Source organism: Haplochromis burtoni, unplaced genomic scaffold (assembly GCF_018398535.1).
Source record: "Haplochromis burtoni strain Fernald_Lab_line unplaced genomic scaffold, NCSU_Asbu1 Contig_43, whole genome shotgun sequence".
In the NCBI taxonomy this organism is placed as follows: domain Eukaryota; kingdom Metazoa; phylum Chordata; class Actinopteri; order Cichliformes; family Cichlidae; genus Haplochromis; species Haplochromis burtoni.
In genome coordinates this window covers 2,541,961-2,566,088 of record NW_024582404.1, presented here as the reverse complement: position 1 = coordinate 2,566,088, position 24,128 = coordinate 2,541,961, and positions in this window count along the sequence as shown.

The window sequence follows — 24,128 nt, the reverse complement described above, 5'->3', positions numbered from 1 at the left end:
ACGAGCTGGGCCGAGCCTGAAAGAACGACGTCACAGGCACAAGTGGGGGAAATAAGTTTCCTTCTGTGGCTGGGCTCTGAGGAGTACTCGGAGTAGATCTGCTGCTCCTCCACATCAAAAGGAGCGACTTGGGGTGGTTGGGGCATTTGATTAGGATGACTCCTGGACACCTCATAGGAGCTTTGGGCATGCTCTACCAAGCGGAGGTCTTGGGGTAGTCCCAGGACTTTGTTACAGTCGCAGTTGTGCGTTGTCTCTTTATGACAGCCTAAGTTAATTTTTAGTGATGTCACAAGTATGCACCACTGCCCTCTGCAGAGTGTGGGAGAAACATGCTGCACATGGAGGCACGGACTGAGATGGACCTCATATCTTTACCTCCCTAACTCAAAGTATCATTACGGGCTGTACGAACACGGCTCACTTCATGTATGATAAGACAGCAGTCGTTCAACCGGGCCTTGTAAGGTTGGTGAGGAGTGTGTTCATTAAAGGACAAGCCCAGTAACAGTGTGGTCATGAGTTTTTAAATGTCCTGCTGAGTGTTTCTGCCGCCTCCTCTCAACCACCGAATACATCCCACGTTACAACTAGGTGGAGAGACATCTCCAGGCTGGCTTGGGAATCACTTGGTGTCCCGCTGGATGAGCTGGAAGAGCTGCCTGAGGTGAGAAAAGTCTGGGCTCTCTGCTAAGACTAGTGGTTCATGTTCATAGATAAGACACTTCACTAAAAGGTCTTCATAAACACGTTAGTTATTTTTCCGGCTGACCTCTTTGCGTTGTCCTTTTCAGACAAAAATGTGGGGAGGAGGGTATCAGCTGTACACCTGTGATTAACTGACTCAACTTTCTGGTAGTTACTGCTACACACAGATGAAACCAGTAAAAGCAAGATGAGTCTTCTCAAAAGGTATCATTCTGAGTCCCAACAACAACAAAAAAACGTTAGTTTAAAAAAAAAGATATTGACTTGCAAGAAGATCAATTTTAAAAAAGATGATTACCCAGCTCATTAGATGCTGAGAGAATTAGCTCTCTACTTAGCGCTGTTGTTGCTTTTATTACAAAGACAGAGAGAAGAGCAACGCTTTAAAACACACAAAAATAAATGCACGACTCGAGCCATTTGTGTGAATCATCAGAAGGGTGTGACACAGTGATTTAAACTTTCCAGATCAATAACTCATAAACGAAACACAGCGTCAACATAAATGATCCCTCGCTGGTGTCTCTGTGGGGCCAGCTGTGGGACGAGTGGCCTCCTGTGGAACCAGCTCCCAGTTTTTAGGAGACTGACGTCGTCTACTTGTAAGATCACAGGTCAAACTTGACTTTTTGATAAAGCTGGTAAAAGTGTTTGTGGATCAGATGACCCTGACCCTTAATTCTGCTGCTGTAGGCTCAGGCTGCCGGGGGGCCTTCCCTCGATGCACTGAACACTTCTGCGTGTCTTTGACTTCTATATTATTTCTGCCACAGCTGATTTGTTCTTGCCAGCTCTTTTTTTCTCCTCTTTTCTCTCTCATCTTCTGTTCATCTGGAGGGAATAACGTCACTCATCCAAGAAATGTTTCCTCCCCTGAAAACGCTGTGCAACTTTGCAGGACTCGAAAATATGTTTTTGAAAAAAAAAAACTCATTTATTTTTTTTACATTTTAAAGTTTTTGTGTTTTTTTATGTCCGTGCACACAACAGTATTTTCCTTTTTTTTTAAAACTTTGATTATTAATGTAAATCTGGTGCTTTCGTCACAACAACACAAAAATGACACAAAGATCCAACACAGTGAGGACTGGCTGCTCAGAGAGCGTCAGAGCGCCATTAGTCAGGAAAGCGCTGCAGCTGCTGGAGCATTTTAATACTGGGGAGTTTATGATCTCACCCATTCACAAAGTGCCTCCTTCCCCAGGGGGTCATTACTGAGCTCCCGACTTCATAATGGTGCTTAACATTACCAATAAAGGGGGGATCCAGTGTCAATAAACAGAAGTGGTGATGTTTAATCGTTGCTGAGCAGAGGAGGCAGCTGACAGATTTGAATCACAGGGGGTTAATCCAGGATACACAACATGAGTTTTGGCAGATATGCACCCTTATGTGGGGAAAAGCAGTAAACAGAAAACAGCCACAGTTTATTGGGCGTTTAACCCTTGGAAACCTGCAGGACAACGAGCTGCTATCTGCTCATGTCTCCCTGCTAATCAAAGCAGGCGAAGCATCTCTGAGAGCTCCTTCCAAAGGTTCAGCGTTTCAACTTGTATCACTTTGGCTTGATTTGCATCGCTTCTAAAATAACACCTGATCGTATTTGCCTTCTGGGCTCATGAGCGTGACTTGTTGACGTTCCCCCGGGCTGTTGTTATTTGTCACGTCAAAAAGTCAGTTGGGCTTTCCAACTGCCGAGATGTAATCTCTGTCCTCCCTGCAGGGACGACGTATGCCTGAATCAAAGCGGCAGACGTCCATTGTATATTTGGCATCGCTAAATAACCAGAGAAACATTTTAGGGCTTTATCATTAGTGTGCCAAGTCTCTGCATTCAACCATGACATATGCTGAAGTATTTTTTTGAGTACTTCGAGTGTCTGCAGTCAGCTACTTCAGTTCTTGGCAAGCTTTTCTTCTGAGCATTGTTGCCTCAATATTTCATCTATTTTTTAATTCTCCTTTAAAAAAAAAAAGATATATAAACGTGTTTATGCATGAAATAAATCGACAGAGTGCATGTCATATTTATACAACAGCTTTTTATAAAGGATGCCGTTTCTCTTGTCAGAATTCCTATTTGACATCAAACAAGTGTCAGGGGTGGCTGCTGTGGTCTGCAGCCTACAGCCTTGCTGTGTGTGTTCTGTAAATATGCAATGGGCTCTCTGCTGCTGTTTTTCACTAACATATTGCACAATCTCTGTGCAATCACTACAACAACATGGATTTTAGCTGCAGGTACTGCGTTACATGCAAACAACCTTCTTCTGATCAAAGACACGTGAACGGTGTGCAGTGAAAAGGAAACGCAAGTTCATTTGTGGATGTTATTAGCTCAGAGTTCTGAATAAGGCCACAACTGAAAAACATCTTAATTTAAAAAAATGTGTAGCCAAAGAAATTGCAAGAAAGCAACCAATGAGTGCCAATCATGAAGCGAGCTGCATAACTCATCACATGGTACTCAAATATTCACCTGGTTCTGTGAGCAAACACACAAAATCTATTTCATTTTATCTGTTATCTGTGACACTGTTCACGTGGAAAGCAAAAGGTTGCTGGTTAGATTCCAGCCAGAGACACACAGAGACAATCGTGTGGGGCGACCTGCTGTGATGACCCCTTGTGGCAAGAGACGGAGCCAAAAGGAGCTCAAACCGTCCCTATAAGAAGCTCCCAAGCTGCTCATTTCGTTTTTATTTACTCCCTTTGCACACCATGACATGCAGGTACGTTAGAGTTGTAATAATATCAGTTTTTTACATGAAGTCAAGACCAAAAGGATTTTGTTTGTTTGTCTGACAGGAGAACACAGAGCCTTAACCTGTTAATATGACTGAGGGATGGAGTTGCACTAAAAACTCAACAAGAATGAGCAAATCCTGCAACGATTTATCAGGAACAAGCACGATGTGTGTGAGTCAGTATCAGTGTGTGTGTTTGCTGGCCAACGTAAAGAAAGCAAAAAAGCATCTTTCACAGACAGGTGATCACAAAGGGCTGCACATATTAGAGTCAAATAAAACAGCCCGTGTCATGGCCACGCCGCCCGCACGGTCACAGCGGGAAGCAGCAGAAGCTCCAGGCGTCCTGTCCGCATCCAGGAACACAAAGAAGATAAAGCTCCACGGTGCGAGGGCCTGCGACCAACTTTCCACACCTTTTATGATCATGCATGTGGAAAAGCTTTCAACATATGCAGTGTATGAAAGTTTCAGTTTCAACTTCCTGTTTTAATCTGATAGTCCTTCGTCTCATGTTCAGTCCCCTTGTTTCATTCAGCTGTGTTCCCCGGTGTTTCACATCTCCATGATTGCCTGCCGCATCTCCTTTGATCTTTGTTGTGCCGTGTGTTTCTTCCTCGTGTGTCTGGTCACATCGTTTTGCTCCTGCCTTGCGTTATGATTCTCAGCAACAAAACTGACTTTGAGGTTTAAACCTGACTTTCCGAGACCTGAGTTTAGGTCCAGCGCAGTCTGACACACGCACAGCGAAACCTGACAACAGTAACTACACGTGTTGCATAACTCCACAGTTTCACTTAATGCTGCCTGTATGCTCAGGTAAGCCATGTAATAAATGAAGATATTTATCCTTTAATCTAATTTCAGGAGCCACAGGATGAATCTGTAGTTACGTGACAAAGCAATTATCCAGCACAGGTGCGACTAAGCAAATATTTACTTTGGTCCCTTCAAAGTAAACCTACATCTTATCATGCACTCTGCACCAGCTCATCAGCGCAGCATCTGTCACTGTCAAAGCAAAGCGTTTCACATATCTGCATCATTGTTGGTGTCGCACAGATGATCCATGTTTGTGCAGTAACGCACACTAAAGCCCGCTCCGTGGCTTTGTGCTCGATCTCCCTGTAGCAAAATGTCGGAGCAGGCTGGCACTCGCTCAAAAATAAGATACAATATTGCAGTTTATCAAAGACGGAGCTATCAACAGAAAGACTCCTGTGAGGCACCTCGCCCTATAAAACAACATGAAATCAAACAGCTCGGGTGAACTCATTCAACATCATTGTTGAGATGACAGCTTATTCTTTTGGCAAGCAAGTGAAAAGGGCCTGTTACGTGCTTCTCTGACACTTTTCATTAACACCTGCACAAAAGCAACAGTGAAAGACAAGGACGAGGAGAGGCGAACCTGACCGTATCCCCACGCTCATTCATCACAGCCAAAGGTATCTGCATCATGCGTTAGAGTCAATAAAGCCGCTGAAACTGGAGCTGATTTCTTGCTAAATTCCACCATTAGTCACAGGCCCATATTTCAGGATTAGCCAATCCTAAAAGGGGTAATTGTGGCTCAAGAGGGGGCTCTTAAGTCTGTCTGAAGCTGTGTGGAGTCAGTGTTTGTTTAGGTATTATTTTTTGGGGGGGGAAATGGTGTCTTTCTGCGTCTTTATGCCTGGCTGCTGTAAAATTCCTGCGTTTGTGGCTCTTTGAGGTTTTGTGATTCCACTTTGAGGACAAAAAAAGGTTTCAAAGAGAATCCTCATCAAGAGTTATGTTTAAAAAAGTCTAATGGTTACCCTGTGAAAAAATTCAGTTGTCACATGCGAGCTGCTCAGCGTGGCCCGATCACGTTTCTCCGTTGAGGTGAGGTGCACACAAGACAATATGACGCCCGAGAGCCACTTAAGTTCCCCGCGGACATTTGATAGAAGCCTTAATCGTTATTTTGGGGCAAAGCGGGACAATGGCGCCTGCGGGAGCGTCATCACGTCGAGCTGTTTGCATTACTACTCAAATCTGTGTCGTGCCTGTTAAATCTTTGCAACTGAGGGAAATTTTTCAGCACCCGGCTTTTCCCACAAGAGAAATCGCTGGGAAACAAGCTATTATTTGCAACCCTATCCCATTTGATTTCTCTCTGCAATGAAAGGAAATAGTTCCCATTGAGCTTTGTGAAACAAGAAAACCATAACATTTGGTCAGTCGCTCTCGTGTGGTTTTAGAGAAAACCAAAATATCTCGTTCAGGGACAGGCTTCCACAGGCTCGCCGTGCACAGTGAACTTGGGCTGAACTGGTTGTTAATGATTATAACCCTGATATATGCGGGTACGTATTGTAAATGAGGGCACACTTAGGAAACCACAGGGGCCTTGTTATCCTTTTGCTATTTTCTCGCCGCTTAAGGAGGTCCACCTGTTCCCTCTTAAGTCACACCGTGTTACTGTTAACTCTGAGTATTTTAAAAGTAACACGAAGACATGTAGAATCAATGCTGTCAGCAAGTCTGACCAAACATCTCTGGTCCTTTTATTATTAAAATATGAGCAAATGCACAGTCAGGTTTGGACGGGTACATTTTATCAAGGAAGATTTCATTTGTTGCTTTTTGTATTTACACATCTGCAGTGTTTTTACAAAAAACCGCGGAAGAATTTAAACATGAAACTGTTTTGGCTGTTTTTCCAGAGAAGTGGAACTGTGCTGCATGTCATGTTATTGTAAGAGAAAACCTTTCAATGGAGTTGAAAGGAGAAAATATGAAAACTGAAAACATTGCATTCATGCTCACTTGGAGCTGTATTGAGCATCTGGTGAGGACTTCCCTGCAGTACAGCCTGTATTAGCTTGTTGGGAACAACTCAAGTGCAGCGGGTTGTAGTGCAATTAAAGTTTTAATCCCAAAGATAAAACTCAGAGTTACATGAAAGTGTTCTCCTGAAAATGTGAGTGCCAAAGCACAGGTTTGAGCAGTAAAAGGAGACGGATGTTGTGATGTAATAACCAGCAGAAATGAACGGACACCCCGGTGTTTCTAATGTTTTTACTTGGTGAAACCACCACAGAAGGAAGAGCTCAGGAACAAGTCTGCCCTGCTTAACTGAAGTTACAGGAACTGGTTGCCTAATATTTTGCTTTCAGTTATTGAATGTACATTTAATACAAAGTATTTCCACATATTTGTCTTTTTTTTCTGTCATTACTGCACAGGGAAGAATGAGACGACACATGAACCGTGAACAGCGCCTACAAAGTTGAGAGCTTCTACTTTATTTGTTCCTGTAAAGTCAGATTATTTTCACATTCGTCTGTTCCTGGAAACAGAAACATTCAAAGGTTATTGTATCGCCATCAAATGCTCGAGGTCCCTGTGTGGTTCAGTGTTGGGAGGCTGCTAGTCCCATGTAGAGCTTTGCACACTCGTGCCTGCGTGTTGTACTTGTGTCCTGTAACCAAGCTCTTTGTGGTGTTTGTGAATTAGCTCCTGTAACGCTGGAAATCACACTATGCAAAGAATTTTTTTTTTTAATTTAGTGAAACTTGTGCATTAAAATGATTTGTTCCAGGTTTTTGACCTCTTTTTGTCAGTGTTCACTTGTAAAAATCAAGCTTTTTATACTTGATTGTTACAAGCAGTGTTGGTCAAGTTACTTGAAAAAAGTAATCAGTAACTAATTACTGATTACTTCCCTCAAAAAGTAATCCTGTTACTTTACTGATTACTTATTTTCAAAAGTAATTAGTTAAAAAATTAGTTTTAAAACATGATTTACAACCTGAATAGGTGATAAAACAATAGATCTTTCAGCCCAATTCTACTTTTTCTGCATAATCCATCATACAAAATGTAATCAAATGAAAAAGTCTTTATTTAAAACTTGTTTTATTAGTTTTAATATTTTAATTTAATTCATCAACCAAAAATTTTATTATATGCAACATTCTCTGACTGGAAGAAATTTGTTTAACATTTAAACCTATTTTCTGCACATTCCAGCACATAAAATAAAATATTTTGTGTGTTTACACTCAGTCTTTCAAATAGATGCAAGTAAAACACAGCAGAAAATAAATAAAATCAAAGACTCAGCGGTCCTGTTCTCTATTTTCGCCTGTGGCGTAGGCGGAGGTTTGCCCTGGTGCAGGTGTGCCGCAGTGGTCATGTCAGTGGAAGGATCCGCGAGTTTCTCTGTGAATTTCAGATTCCTGTGGCAGCGTACTTGGAGCTTGCTCAGAGGTTTAGGGGTTTTCTCTGTAAAAAGAAGTTTTCTTCCCAAGCAGTGAACAGTGGTCGCTAATGTATTTTGAGCTTGAATTTAGTGATGCAGATTTAAGTTCCAGTACAAAGTTGTTTGTTCAGCCAAACAAATCTGTAATAAGTCCAGCAACCTTTACAGCAAATGAAATTCAAGTGATGTTTAACATCCAAAAATTCTCTTACCAAATTTACAAAGACAACAAACAGCCTCAAGCACCAGCCTCACCTCCTCCAAACTCCCAAGATCCCACTCCAGTCTTTAAGTCTGACATCATCAGCTGTTTCTGGGTCCAAACTCTGCTTCAGGTCCCAAAGTCAAACCAACACTGAAAGCTACAAACTGTCTAAATTCTTTCATCTTTAATAAAACGATCAGCGTTGCTGCTCTAGCAGATGTAACAGTTAAGTTTAACATCCAGGCATCCATGAAAACAGAATTCATGAAGGTTAACGGAGTTACAAGTTAGCAGGAAGTTAGCTCGCTAGCTTCCACCTAAACATGATATAGCATGTTCTGACTGAGAGGTTTCTGAAAAATTCAAACGTACAGCTCTGCTATCACTTCCAACATAAATGAAGACAGAAACTAAACAGCAGTGACGTTTGTAGGGTTACTGAAGTTGGGCTAGCTGGTATATAATGATGTGCTACATGGTGGCTAGCTACACAGCTATGTTAGCATAAACAGTGAAGCTGGAGGATGAACGCTAACACTTTTCCACTCGATAAAAGTTAACGTGAAGGTTCCTGATGGTTAGAGACAAATACAGTCGCATGGCAGGATGCTGTAAACGGACCAAACTTTAGTCAGGAGAACAACTGAGATAATCCATCCACAATACGAGGTTAGTCATAATTATACTGCTGCATGGGCTGGGCTGGGCCCACATGGAAAAGATATATATAAATCTTATAAAGTTTGTGTCTGTCTTGTGTGAAACTTGTATGAAAAGCATATAAGAGTGAAAACAGATATAAGATCCCTTGAAATATTATATAATGAAACTTGTATGTTTTGGATACTTACTAAAACAATGTATGAAAGTAATGAGAAAGTGGCCACTTTCATGAGTAATCACATATAAGTTTTTACTATTTCTTTTCCATATGGGTAGCTACATCTAATGTTTTAAAAACTGAGGTTTAAAACAGGCTGCCAATGAGCAGTGATTATAAAAACTGAGAGAGGCCATCACTGATCACTGACGATTTTAGGAGCTTGTTCAAATTAAATACAACAAGATACAAACATTAAAACATGTTAAAAACACATCAACCTGAATCAACGCAGATTAGTTTTGACCCATAAGCAGGGTTCATACGTCATCACTTAAAGACCGGATACAGTGGTCCAGACTGTTTTGGCAGTGCAAAGGTAACCCACATAATGACGAGTCCGTTTACACACAGATAAATCTATCTATTGTCACCTCTTACAGATTAAACAAGTAATTTTTTTTTACCTTGTTACAGATGTGCACGACATGCTCTGATACATACTGGATAATAAGTGAAACATCTGTTTTCATAGTCTGAGTAAAAGCAAGTGTCAGAGGCCAGGACTACACTGGAAAGGTCTAAATGGTTTACTGGTACTAAATTGACCCGGGGTAAATTTGTGAGTTTTGTGTCATCTGTGGATAACAGCAGTGAAAATATACCTGAGGTTATACTAACGATCTGTATGTGCTGGTTATGTTTTCCTGTACACACTCTAGCATGATGTGTCAGGACCATGAGGATAATGACACATTCTAAAACAAAAATATGCAGAATTAACATGAATGAATTACGGTGAATTTCAAGTGTTTCCCTGCAGGCTGCTTGGTTTTACTGTCAGTCTTAACACATTTTACCTTCTTTCATCAACAGGTTTCTACCGGTCACATCGTTATTCCCTCCTCTCTCTGACTGCAAATCAAATTCCTCTTGAAGACTGCAGTGGGGCTGCTACGCGCTGGCTTAGAGCCAGGCCTGTCTGCATTTCAACGATGGACTCGCACAGCAATTTGCCTGAACAAACTTATCCCAGCTGTACGGCTAAACCTCTGGAAAAGGCATCACTGCGACAATTTCAGGCATGTTTGACTTTTCAAATGGATTTTCAGAGATGTTCCTTCCTGTAGCTGCTGTTATTTGAGTCAAAATAAAAATAGAATCAAAGACGCACACCTCCTAAAGCTGGCATTCAGTCCATGTGCGAGCTGTTCTTTTAAGTCAGAGTGGAAACATGTCAGGAGATGAATAGCAGGACAATAAAGGCTTTGACTGTACTACAAAATGACACCACCAATAATAACCTTACCATAATAATGGAGACGTATAAAAACAGATGTTTTAAAAAGTGGAAAAGTCCATGAAAAGAAAAATAGATTAAAAAGCAAACATGCCTCTGATGGTCCGGACTCGTCCTTCCCGCACTGTATGAGGTTAAAAGGATCAAAATCTACTACCCATTAAAACTGAAGCATACCTCGAAAAAGTACATGAAATGTGAACCAATATAAACAGTAATATTTCAATTTATCAAATAACACCTTTAGTAAGGTGTTAGTAAACACATAAAGCATCACTCCTCCCTCAGTATGTAATATATGTAATATATAAACACAGAAACATTTTATTCCTCATAAGCTCATCTATAACATGACAACATTTTTATAAGAACCAAGACCAAAGACATGCATGCACAACCCTGATATGGATAAGAGGAAGAGAAGGGATAAATGACAGATTCACCTTTTCTGTGTGCACAAACAAGGAAATATTACTTCAGGACAATCTGTGTCTTACAGCATTTATACTATAAACATCCTGAAACTTTAACAGTTTAATGTGATGGACGCTGTGAAATATTCACTGTTTTTGTTGTAATTTCATGCATGTTTATTTAAAACAAACATGCTTTAGTCGATCTAAAGTACTCAGTGAAAAATGTTCCTGTCTTAAACCCTCCCGCGAACTCTGGTGCATACATTTCAGTGTTCTGTAACTCTCACGTGGATTTATGCATAAATATTTGCATGTTCTTTCTCACTTTGTGCTTTGTTTCTTTTTCTGTTGTGAGGACAGCTGAGACGTGAGTCTTTACGTCTTTCATTTTCATTTGTAAATACTTTGTAAAGCTTAGCCAGTCGAGGTCATGTAAAAATGTATCGAACTAATAACTATCTGAATTTGCAATTGTAATTTTAAAAACATCTCTATTAAAAAAACAAACAGTTAGTTCATCTTATAATTCTATAATCATCTACTTGGATTTTCTAAATCACACCATAATCCATTAATGTAATACCTTATATAGAAACACTGACTCTGTAAAGTATAATGACGCTATCTTTAATCACATTATATATGAGCTCATTAATCAGTACTAAAAAATATCTGAGCTCTATAAAAGATGAATTAAGTTTTAAGTAATACTTTATTAGTGCTTAATAGCGTGTAATTAATATAAAGTTCTTACTAGCTGGTGTCTGGTCAGATAAGAGATTCTCTCTTCCCAATTGGTCGCAGCAGATGGCCCCGCCCCTCCCTGAGCCTGGTTCTGCTGGAGGTTTCTTCCTGTTAAAAGGGAGTTTTTCCTTCCCACTGTCACCAAAGTGCTGCTCATAGGGGGTCATATGATTGTTGGGTTTTCTCTGTATCTATTATTGTGAGGCTACCTTACAATATAAAGCACCTTGAGGCAACTGTTGTTGTGATTTGGCGCTGTATAAATAATATTGATTACTTTGTGGTAAATTACTGCAGTATAGCTAACAGCACAGTCTAACGGCCTCTAACAGCAGCTAACTGGTTTCTGATTTCCATCACTATGAAGCTGTTTCAGGTCGTTTTTTCCCCTCATACAGTATTTGATTGAAATTTGACTCCAGACTTTGATTGACCCGTTGCATTGCCCTCCTTTTCTTCTCTTCTTCTGATTTCTTGGTGGATATACTAATGTGCTTGGGATCATTATGCTGTTGAAAGCAGCACTTGTGGTCCATCGTCAGGTTTTAGACACATGGCTTCAGAGTTCAGGATTCACAGTTTAATCGATTATTGCCTGCTGCCCAGTCGCTGATGCAGACAATAGCATGTCAGCTCATTCATTGCTGCTGTTTGGAGGTTCTTCTGTTAAAAAGCTGTCTGCAGTTTGTATCAAGTACATCTACTGTCACTCGTTCTGGTTAAACAACACACTTCAGCAGCGACACTTGAAAGCGTCACCTGTAAATCCTCTTGAGGTTCTGGTGGGGCGCTCGGCTCTGGACCACCTGAAGATAATTTTATTTAAGGGGGAACATGAGCATAAGTCCAATGTCAGAGAAACCATCATCTTTTTCTCTTTTTTGAAGGTTTCGTGCAGGTCTTCTGATATCTGCACAATAAGGTCACACATTTCAGTGGCAATTCACCTGTTGCTTCCTAGAAAAGGTGCACCTGATGTAAAATTTCACAAATATAGCACAAATATTTGATGTCAAAACAAAGACATTTCCTTCTGTTTGATTGCAAAATTTCGGTTTTGTGTGTCATAACCTCCTGAGACTCATCCTGTTCATTGTGTCCTCTGCAGTGGACAAAAAAAAGTTAAACTGAAACATCCTTTTTTTCCTCGGTTCTCAGGAGAAAATGCTGCAACATTTACTGTGAAATTGTGCCTCTGTATACCAATCATATTTAACCCTGTAACACATATTTGATACATGAGTTTTTGAGACCTCTCCATCCGGTTGTAGCAAAAATGATACAAATTATGATGATACAAATCATTATTGCAAATGCAAAGTTTCAATTGTTCCATGGTTCAGGCTTCGCATGGCCAAATTTTGTCTGTAAAATGTTTTATGACCCCAAGGTCGTCATGAAAGGCCAGGGAAGCTGTTCTGTATCCAGGTGTCCAGGTGTGGCGTCTCTGTGCACCTGGGAATTATGGGAAATTGTGCCTGAAACCAAGCTACGATAAGATTAGAAATACTTTATTTATGTCAAAAGTGGTGAAATCACCGAATAAAAGCATCCGGTTGAATCTAAAGTGGAAAAAAGTGAAGAGATTAACAAATAGAAATCTGATATGATACAATAAGAAGGTGAAATATAAAATGAATGCAGGTGTTGTCGTGTTTATATGTGTAAAGTAGACACATACAGCATCCCACTATCATCTAGCTGTGTCCTCTGTATATGCAGCTGTGGACAGAAAAAATATTTTGGTCAACGACGCACCGCACGCAGGAGCAATACGCTGAAAAGCCGAGCATCCACCCTCTGTTTTGCTTTGCCATGCTTCATTTTCTGTTTTCTGTATGCTCCAAATTGAACTCATCTTATTTTGGAGATGATTGCATCCCCTTTTGCCGACTCCAGAGTAAACATTTACTCCGAATAGGAAATAAAACTAGTTGAGTAAAGTGTACAGTACAAGCTCGCTTCTTGGAAAGGCCGCAGAGGAGCGGTGGTTTGGGTAAGAACCAATCGCTGGCTCTGCTCAGACTATCCTGTCTATGAGTCCCTTAATACCATAACAAAACACGAGGCTGACACATACGACGGGCCCGTCTGTTTGTGAACAAGTCATCACAAGATTCCCATCCAGGGTTAGAAAGTTACATACACATCAGTCCTGACACGGAGGACAAAAAAAGCCTTTTAAATGGAGGCCGGTGGGGGGATTTGTATTGTGAAAGGCATGAGAGGAGCGAGGTGTGGCACTTTGACAAGCTCTTTGTGAGCACAGGGCTCACATATTAATTGCAGCGCAGGGCGGCTGCCGTTGCTGTCAGAGAGCTTTGGTGCACAGCGCCGGGTGAAATACCACAGGCTTGAATCAAACGACTAAATACTTATCACACGTATTGTTCTCTCAAAGTGAGTGCTGAGTGTCAGGTCAATGGATGAAGGCTGATGTATCTGAAGGCAGCGTCTGATCCCATTTGTCAGAAGCACGTCTGTCATTACCTCAGTAATGAGTAAGGTCTTGAAATCTGTCAGACTGCACAGAGCTGACAAAACATACATCATCTCCTTTTTACAAACTCTGATAAGAATGGTGTGCATTACAGCAAGTGATGACCTGTATAAACACTGAATACTACAACACTGTGGAAAAAATGCACGCCTAATCAGAGGAAATTCACCGTACATTAGAGGCGGAGAAATAAGGAAAAAAGACACGAGGAAACATAAGAAACTAGAAGTGGGCAAACAAAAGAAACGTGGCTGTTTCACTGACACAGACTAACAATGGAAGCAGGGTTTACATAAAGGTCAAAATCCATGAGAAAATACACCACAAAGTAGCACAATATATCAACTGTGTTAGCTTTGAACACAGCTCTTTGTCGGAGCCTCCAGGCTGACGTACGGCTGTTCAAACACAGTTGTAGGAATCATCTCAACAAAACACATCAGCTCTCTGCTGTCAAACTAACGACACGCTTTCTCTACGCAAGTGTGGGTGAAAGGCAGGCTTGGTGATTAGCTGAAACGCAGTGATGTGAATTGATGATCTGCTATTTTTTTATATGTTTGTCACATTGAAATGTTTCAGATCATTAAACAAGTTTAAATATTAGACAAAGATATAACAGGTAAACACAAGATGCAGTTTCTAAATGAGGGAGTTTATTAAGGGGAAGAAAATCCAAACCAACGTGTCTCTGTGTGAAAAAGCGATCGCCCCCTGAACCTGATCTGTGTTTGACTTAACCCAACATCTGCAATCAAACGTCCCTGAGTTTGTGTCTATGTGACGGCCTGCCAGTCTGTCACATAGACACAAACTCACATTCACTATTATGGGTAATTTAGAATCACCAGTTAGCCTAACTCTAATAACTGCACGACTTTTAACTGTGGGAGGAAACCAGAGAGAACCCACTGCAAACTAACCAGACTAGGGATTTGAACCCAGGACCTTCTTGCTGTGAGGTAACAGTGCGAACCACCACACCACCAGGATGTCAGTCCAGGGTTAGCAAAAGTAAGCTATGATTACAAGGCTTGATGCAGAATTTGTCCTTGGCAGGTCAAACCACAATAAATAGTGAGAGTGTACAGGTGGTGTGTGTGTAGTTGTCTGCCTGTTTACATTTCTCGTGTGATACTGTGAATTTCTCGAGTCCAGGAAACTAACCACTCTTACTAGATTGTATCATCTCAACAAGAACAAACTAAGTTGTTGAATTTCATACAGATCCTACATGATTTAATTACGTTCATAGAAACATAAAATTATTTTGTTCAAATTACAAGTTAGACTTTTGTAAATGTGACAACAACCCAATTTCCTTGTTTTGAGTGCAGGACCAGGAAACTTTGTATAACTTTTCTGTCTTGGTCAAGGACATCACAGCTGCATTTTGTATTTACTGGGTTATTTTTGTCTAATATTAAATGTGTTTGATGATGTGAAACAAGTAACAAGTGTAAGTGTGACAAATATGCAAAACACCAGGAAGTCAGGAACGGGCAACGCTTTTTCACACGGTGATATACAACATTTCCCTAATGTTCAAAGCACACGGCAACAGTGGGGAGGAAAAACTCCCTTTAAAGACAAAAAGCACCTTCAATAGGACCAGACTGTGACTCAGCAGGAAGGAACATATAAACTATGCAGCCTCATGAACACAAAGTGAGAGACCACAGAGAGGAAAGAGCACCAGTTATGGGGGGGGGGGTGCTGTGTTAATGCCATAAATAAATAAAGCTTGTAATAAGCGTAATAATAATAATAACAAAGAAATTATTTACAAAATGAGAAAATGTTTAAAATAAAGTAAAAATGCTAAACCAGGATCTCCACAAACACATACACACTGAGTCACACCTTTGTGCGCTCATTGTAAACTTTCTATCCCACTGGGACAGACTGGTCTTTGCTAAACAAAAGAAAAAAGGTCAGTAATAATAATAATAACTTTTATAATGTCTGTTAAGAAATCCAAGGACCAAAGAGTATAACTAAACAAAAGGATGGAGGTTAAGAGTCCCGTGATGAGACATAACGAGGCTTCAAAAGTAGGCAGTGCAGACGTTTGGACGGATCTAAAGAAATCACAAATCAAAAGCCTTCAGATAGAAAGAAGAGCACAACAACACCGTGATCTTAAATCTTACAGCTGACCTGATAATTTAATATGTTGTTTTTACTAGAGTAACTTTGCCTCATCCAAAGTTCAACACAGTCATTTATCTGCCTTTGTGCTGCCACCATTTGTTTGCTGTCTGCAACAAGCCTGTTTAAGCCCCTTTCTCCTCCCTTTAGACAAAGGTTCTTCTCATTGGCTGCCCCTTGCAAACACAAGGTGTGATTTATATGTTCAGAGCCGGAGCTGTGTGCCCGAGATCATCATATCAGAGGAATCTATGCTCTCACTGCAGAGATACAGAGCCGGGTAGAAACACACGACAGAAACACTGAGTGTTTAAGCTGTGTGACGTCTTATTCTTGATGGTACAGAAGTGGAAAGAATAACCAAACAATCAGACATCGTTTAGACTTCATACATTTAGCGCAGGTTTCTGCAGTACTAGTATTTTAGGAATAAAAAAGGATTTTATTTAGACTATTCACACTAACCTGTGTGAGTGAAAACAAACAGGGCACGTCATTCCTCAGAGGAACCACAAAACAAACACATATGTCTTCCTGAACGGCCGACAGACACATTCCTCCACAAATGCAGACAGACATGTTGCACCCTTCTTTACACCTCAGCACCGCTCAGCCCGTCTGTGCATGTGGTTAAGATGAAGTGGTCTTAACAGCTCGCAGATGCTTGCCGTGCGCTGATGGTGGGCAGGTATTCAGGGCTGACTTCATTCACTGTGACAAGTTTAAAACACATGCTGACTTTGTAGCTTCAGCTACAACTTGAAAGGCCTGGAAACACATTTGGGTAAAATGAGCCAAACTAACCATTCTGCCCCGTTTGATCCGCTTCATCCAATTGCAGCTCGTGGTGAAAGAAGAGGACACAACTCAATTACAGGTGCCATTAACAGGCGTGGATCAGGAGCTGTTTCTGGTCTATTTGGACTTTAAAACGTTACAGGAAACTTCTTTTATTTATGTTTTTTTAACTAAATTTTGTGGATTATATTCCTGCATTTCCCCTACAGCTTTCCTGGTTTTCCTATGCAACTGTATACTTTTAGGGTCAGAGTGAATTGTCAGGATAATTGTTTTTTTCAGCTGGGTGCAAAAAGAAAAGCAGTGAGATGCTGTCCTACAGACCTTACGTCAGTGAGGACTCTTAAATGAACATTTTGGGTTTTAAACCTATGTCTGCCATGTTTATTGTGCTGTTCTCAACCCTTGATCGTCTGCTTTTATCTTCCACAGGCTTCAGGCTAACGTTCCTTTGCAGTAACACCCTTGAAATCCGGGTAGGGACAGATCTTTCCAGGAAGTGCGAGTGACAGGAAGTGTTTAAACTGTCAGGGCTCAAACTTTCCAGTTACTTATAGTCCTTCATTTATTTTATTTTTTAGAATGAGCCAATAATACTATTTCATACAGCAGCATTTCCAGATGCAGAGCTGTTTGTTTTTTATTGAAAACACTCGGGTGAAGATGCATGATTAGAAAGTACTGGTCCGTCCTCAGAGTGCATTTTCAGGTTTCATTTGGAGGATTCGATTATGCAGAAGCGCCGAGTAAAGTTGACGTTTCAACAGTTGCCCGTGCACTGACTGATTAGACATCAGCATCTGTGCTCGTGTGTAATCTGTCCAAAGATATTAGCAGGGTTATCATCGTGCTGCTGCTTTGTCCGGCCCAGGCCACCAGATGTCTGGCAGGCTGTAATATTAAACAGCGTGCTTTAACAATGAATGGCAGAGCACCTGCAACAAAGGCAACTACAAAGGGGCTTCCTCTGACAGCGTTTCCTCTCTTCTCAGCCTCCTGCATGGCCCCTGCACCATCTTGGAAAAAGATCTCAGGGCCGTTGCTTCGGACCAGACGCCGGTCCCCTGAGAGCACTCAAAGGCAGCTCTCACAAATTGAGCACCGACAGGCAGAAGCTGAGGTTGCGGTGAAGGAGGAGGGCACGGTCACCTGCACGTAAATCTCTCCAAGTTCCCCTTTCATGAGACCCGCTCGAAGAGAGCAACAACAAACATGGTCAGAGGGTCGGGGATAAAGCACAGACCTGCAGCTGGACACGTTTAGGAAAATTATTTACAACAGATAATATTAGGCCGAGCTGGACACCCCTGATATCCGAGTCAGTCGCTGAACACCTGCGTTTTCCAGCAGTCTGTGAACATCCACTGTACGTGAAATTTTAAAACCAATGAGGAAGGATGGAAAACAGATGCAGGTCAAATATTCGTAACCTGACACGGTCACATGGCTGCGATGATGAGAGCGACCTGATGATTGGAGAAGTGTGGATGCAACTTTAAATCAGAACAACTGAAAGTAGGCGACGTCCAATAAGCATAGGTTGTACAAAAGGAGATGTCTGCTCCTATATGCAAAATACGCATTTATATATTATATATAAGCTTATTGTATTCAAGAAATATTTCATTATGCTGAAAAAATACAACACATCTTTGCAGAGTTGATTTTGTGCGCGTTGTGTCTTAGAAACACACAAACTCACCAAAATCAGAAGATCATCGTTCCATGGAAAAATAATGTGATCAGCACATGAAGACACTTCTGTTATTGTCGCGATGATAATGTAACAAAACTACAAAAGCAACACAGCTGAGCATAACTTAATGATGATCGACGTCCTAAACACACTCAAGCTGTCACAAATGCACAGACATGCCAATAATAAGTCCACCAATGTGCCGTGAACGTGTGGGCTCTCAACGTTAAACATAAAACAACACGACGCCTAGCTGATGTTCTTTAATGCCACCTGAGAACGTCTTCATTTGTGCACCAGCCAATTAGAGTCCAGGGATTGAGACACTGTTTTTCCTGTCATGTGATGACGCTTGTGTCTGCCTACTGAGCATGTGCAGTTGCTGCATGTCCCTGACTTCTCTCTGAAACTGCTCAAACACACATTGCAGTCAACAGGCCCTTATTTCACTACGCAGCCAAAGCTTTGCTGGTATTTAGTTTATTATATACATTCAAAGTTATATCAGTGCTTTATGTTTATGTCTTTTTAAATATCAAACATTGTATATAATGTTTATATGTCAACTAGATGTTTAGCTCATTGGTAACTTCTAAATCTGCTTTACTGTAAAATAAACCTGTAAAAGATGGATGCAGCGTCCACGTCTGAAAAGTGAGGACAGCGTGGAAGAGCCACAAAGATGCATTTTTGTTAATGCCCAGCAGGAGGTAAAGAGACCTCCAGTCCAATAGAAGTCTATGGGAAGTGACCCTCAACCCTGACCTCTGTGAACTCTGAGTTTTTAGGCTCAGTCACACATTTTAATTCATACTGAAAAAGAAAAAAGAACTTTTCAAATGTTGGTGCCAGTGAGTGTGCAGCATCACCTCAGACCCCCCTCACACTTATTACTTATTATGATGCTGATGGGTAGTTACGCCCATCTTCACATGTCACTGCAGTGGTAACACCTGGGAGAGCAGCCACACTGATCACTGTGTTCGGTTTGAATCAGTTTGTTTTTTCTCTTTGCTTTTGAGAAATGAAGAATCTTGAAACCAAAAAAGGCAAATGACATCAGACTGAACAGGCAGTCAACAAGATCTCAACAAGGTCTGGGAATCAGTTCACGGTGTGTTATCCTCCGGCTTAACAGTGTCTTCTAAATAATAAATGAACGTGGTTATAACTAGAAATAAAAAGTCAAAAATGAATAAGAGATAAAAGGAAATAACAGGATTAAAGTAAAAAAGAGAAAACTTAAGAACTTCCAGCTGCTAATATCAATAATAATTTGTATGTACTGTAATACAAAGAACAAGCAGTGACACATGTAATGTGAACTGTATCACACTAAACAAGCACATTTACTGGTATCTACTCATAACAAACATGGCCGCTTTATTATTTCAGTGCTGCCTGTCTGTGCTGTTCAAACAGCCATTCCATCATCCAGCTCAGAAATAAATCAAGTACACCACAATGTAAGCATTGGTTATTCAAATGGGACTCTCAGATAACACAGAGAAAAAGCAAACAGCTCGCTGCCAAATGTGGCTCATGTAAAACTAATTATAACACAGGCTTTGTTTGCACCTGTGGAGACGCAGTGTGTGCACAAGCCTCTGATTCTGTTAGCCGCTGATGTGACGGCCAACAGGAAATTAGGACTAATAACTTTAATACTTTAATAACTTACTTCTGTCTTTGTTACTTTGCTGTCTACTTTCTAATTCTGGAGACATTAATAATAGCTTTGATTGAAACCTATTATTTATTTGTTTATTTGTTAAGATATTTCATGAAATATATGTGTGTGTGTGTGTGTGTGTGTGTGTGTGTGTGTGTGTGTGTGTGTGTGTGTGTGTGTGTGTGTGTGTGTTCTACATTTAAGGTCATGTATTTTGTGGTTTATATGAATTCTTTATTGTTTCACCGTATCGTCTTTGCTGTCTTCAGGTTGGGATCTGCTTGGATTAGAGCCACCATACACGGCGTCTTTTATCTGCATATTATTTTAAGCACATTTGTCATCTTGCATATAGACGTTTTATGTGGAATTAAATAAATAATTGCTCGCATTTGCAATCCAAATTATTTTTCCTTTCATTTGGAATTTTCACTGAGGCCAATAACGTCCTTTGTAAGGCCATGGGAATCAGTTTTATATTTTATATCAGGGGTTGCTGACGGAAAGAGACGTCTCTAAGTATTTCTGGTGTGTATGAGCCTCGTAGAGCTGTGCAGGCTTTGTCTGTACAGATGAGTCAGATTAAAAGCAGCCCACATTTAAATGAAAATAAAATAAATGAGTGAATGAGCAACACTGTAAAGGGTTTGCTGACTATTTATTTTTACAAGATAAATTTAAAATATAGTTGCCAGGCAAACATCTAATATTAAAATGTTTTAACCATTAATTAATCAACCATTGAACTGATTTTATTCCACTATTATTAAGTCAGCTAGTAAGTAAAATGTATAAAATAAGAGATAAAAAAATAAAACATATAACAATGTAAAGCAATAGAATAAAACAACAAATTAAATTAAATTAAAAACCTGTATGTATAAAAATGTCTTCAGCTGGTTTCAGTGGAGTCTGCACGACGTGAAGACAGTGGGAGTGAATTCCAGCCTTGAGTAAATGTGGCCAGCAGCAGCAGCCTCGTACCTGAAGACCTGATGTTTGAGTATGTCAGAGATAAACTGGGGCTGAGACCATGAAGGGCCCAAAAAATTCAAACTAAAATTTTCTGGCAACCAATGAAGAGAAGCCAAAACTCGAGTATATGCGATTTTCTGTTGGCGCCAGTTTAAAGTTCTGCAGTCTGAAGACCAACCAAAGCTCATTTATTAAAACATAAAAAGATAACAATAATAATAATAATCTTTCAGAATAACCAGAAACTGTATTTTATGCTGCTTGGTACCAGAAACAGAAGCACCTTTCAAACCTAATTATTTACTATCAAAAATGACTAAAAGTGTTTTGCTGCTGGAAATATTTGGTATTTAAAAAGTAAAACTCTCACATGTGGTCTTCTTTATTCAGTCCCATTCGGCCTTTAAAGAGACTAATAAAGCAAAATAGGATATTTCAAAGAAGAGAAAATTGAAGAGCCCTTCTTTGCATTTCTACTTGAATGTTCTTTTGTTTGACCCTTTATTTAAAAACCTTTAGACTTTGAATAAATTGTCATGCCAGTGATTCCCTGAAGCCTTTTACGGAGGGTTTCAAGGTGAATGGAAGCCACAACCACTAGTCCTTTTACTGACAAATGACTGCGGCCAAGCCCTTTCCTGGCTCGGTGAATTTGAAGGGGGTGGTGGCTTTCACCACAAACTTAATTAGGTTTGTTTATTTGGGTAAGATTTACATTCAGGAACCCTGTGCACATCCTTTATAAGGACACGTAAGAAAGGGCAGAATTGTTAAGGAGGGGAAGTTAGGACAAAATGTCGTGAGCAGCTTTGTTTATCGATCTGTGGGGTGCAGGCCATTCAAATGATGGCTGGTCAGGCCTTTGAATACCTTTGAAGGTCATCAGAGTGTCACTGCTCGTGCACAGAAAGTTCACATCAAATAAAACTATTTTTTCAAAAGACTGAAATTTGAAAAATAATCATTAAATATTTGATTTTTATTGCAAATCCTGTTGATTACATTTGAAAATAACCGTAAAACAGACGAGTTTTGTGCATATTTGTAGGATCTGGTGGATCTTATTTTTTATCTACTGTAAAAAATGAGAAATATAAACTTTCTAATGTGAAGCACATGCACATTTCTTCCTGTCAGCAGAAGACGGCCAAAAGGTTTTGGGTGTGTTAAAAAAAAAAAAAGCCAACAAGGCGTTAAAATAATTTACTTCCCTGAGTGGTTCTGAAAGCCTGACAGCACCAGTTTGTAGAAAGAGTCAGCCTGGAAGTGATCCCAAGGAAATATTTGGAATATATTACCATGCTGAAATAGGCTGTAATCGTTATTGATCGTTATTTTAATTCATTTGGATAAGATACACTTCATGTAAATGCTGACAAATTATGAACTGTGCTATGCAGAAAAGAGTAATACTCTGAGTTTAAATAAACAATGTTCAGTAAAAACAGCTTTATCTTTTCATAATGAAAACAAAACACAGTTTCTGATATCAATAGGATGCAAATGGAGCTTTGCTTTGCTGTGCATTATTTGCATGGCTTGCCTTTAAACTCTGCTATCGTCAGACTTGCTAAGTTGGTAAATGTAAACGTGTGCTGCAGTACTCAATCACTCTGGATTTGGCGTGTTTGTTTAGAGCCCAGGCGTGCGGTTCTTCACAGGTGCTTGTGTCAAAGCAGGAGGCCGGCTCGCTGAGGCATCCGCTGGTCAGTGTCTCCATCTAGTGTTCACTCCACAGACTGCATGCAGGAGCGCTTTCTTTAAACTGCTTTAATGTTACCACAGCAACAGTGCGCAAACACTGTGCTAAGATGTAGTCAGACTGTGACTGACAGCTGACAGCGACATGATCTCTCATATATTGTGGAGTTTTTAGCTCAGGATATAAAGTCCACAGAGGCAATGTTGTTGTGATTTGACACTATGTAAATAAAAATGAACTGAAGTAGTTTTTTAAATAAACTACAAAAAGTAACTAACAACATAAAGAGTTCTATGAGATGAAATGTGCAACATCTGCATGTTGTTAGATTTGATTTAATCACTTAATTGATATATTTTAAAGAAGACGATGCTTCAAGGAGAGGAGAGCTGTGCTGACTCAGTGCAGCAGTTTTGTCTGATTGTGGAAAGACAAACACACAGCGATGCAGGAAATACGTACAAGTGCACACAAGATGATGTATGCTGAGACGTTTAATCTCAGTTTAGGTTTAACAATGTCAACTTACTGTTTATCGGCTTTTATGCTTTTTCCATATTTTGCACTTTTAATATACCAGCTACGCCTCACGGATCCCCTAAAAGTGTGTTATTTGTTATTTGCTATCAGGAGAATTTTTATGTTCTGTTGTATGAATGTAAATGATATCTGCATGAAAAGAGGTTGCTTGTTTATGTAGATGTGTATTTATGGTTTTATGGAGGAAGAACAGCCAAGGCTAAGACTGATAGCATATTTTCATTAAATACAAGCAGCTAGAATAAAAGCAAAAAAGCATAATCACACTTAAAGCTTATTGATGATACAGCAGAGAGGAGCCTCACCATGACATGGAGTGTTCAGCATAACATTTGCATATTTGTGTTGACCTTTGAAATTGAATTACTTAAGATTATAATATGATTTATTATTATTAGTGGAATTTATGCTGTGCCCCTCTACAGACACCCCTCTGCATCCCTTTCTTCACATTTAAACTATAATCTACTCACACTCATATAGTACCTTTATAGTCTTACTGACCACTTTTAGACTACGAGTCAAATTCTAACCATATATTCATGTAGCACTTTATTCTATACAATTAAAGTATTTTATCTGCTACTATCCACATGGTGATTTAATGAAGGACTCTTATTGGTATTTTACTGTGAAATACTGACAGTAACAAAAAACTACTCATTTATTAGGATCCTTTCAGACAGTTTCCTTTAAAAGACAACTGAATGACCCACCACTGGCCCAAAGCTCACCATCCCACGGATTCTACGTTGGATCAGGCTTTGTGTCCATAAAGTTTGCTTCTGCATGCTTTTGAAGCTTCATGTATTAAATGTTAAATATGAATAAAACTTGAATTAAAACTTGAAACAATAAAAAGTGAGCTTGTATTTTCCTGCTGCAGTGACTAAGAACATATAAAGGCATACATACGTTACATA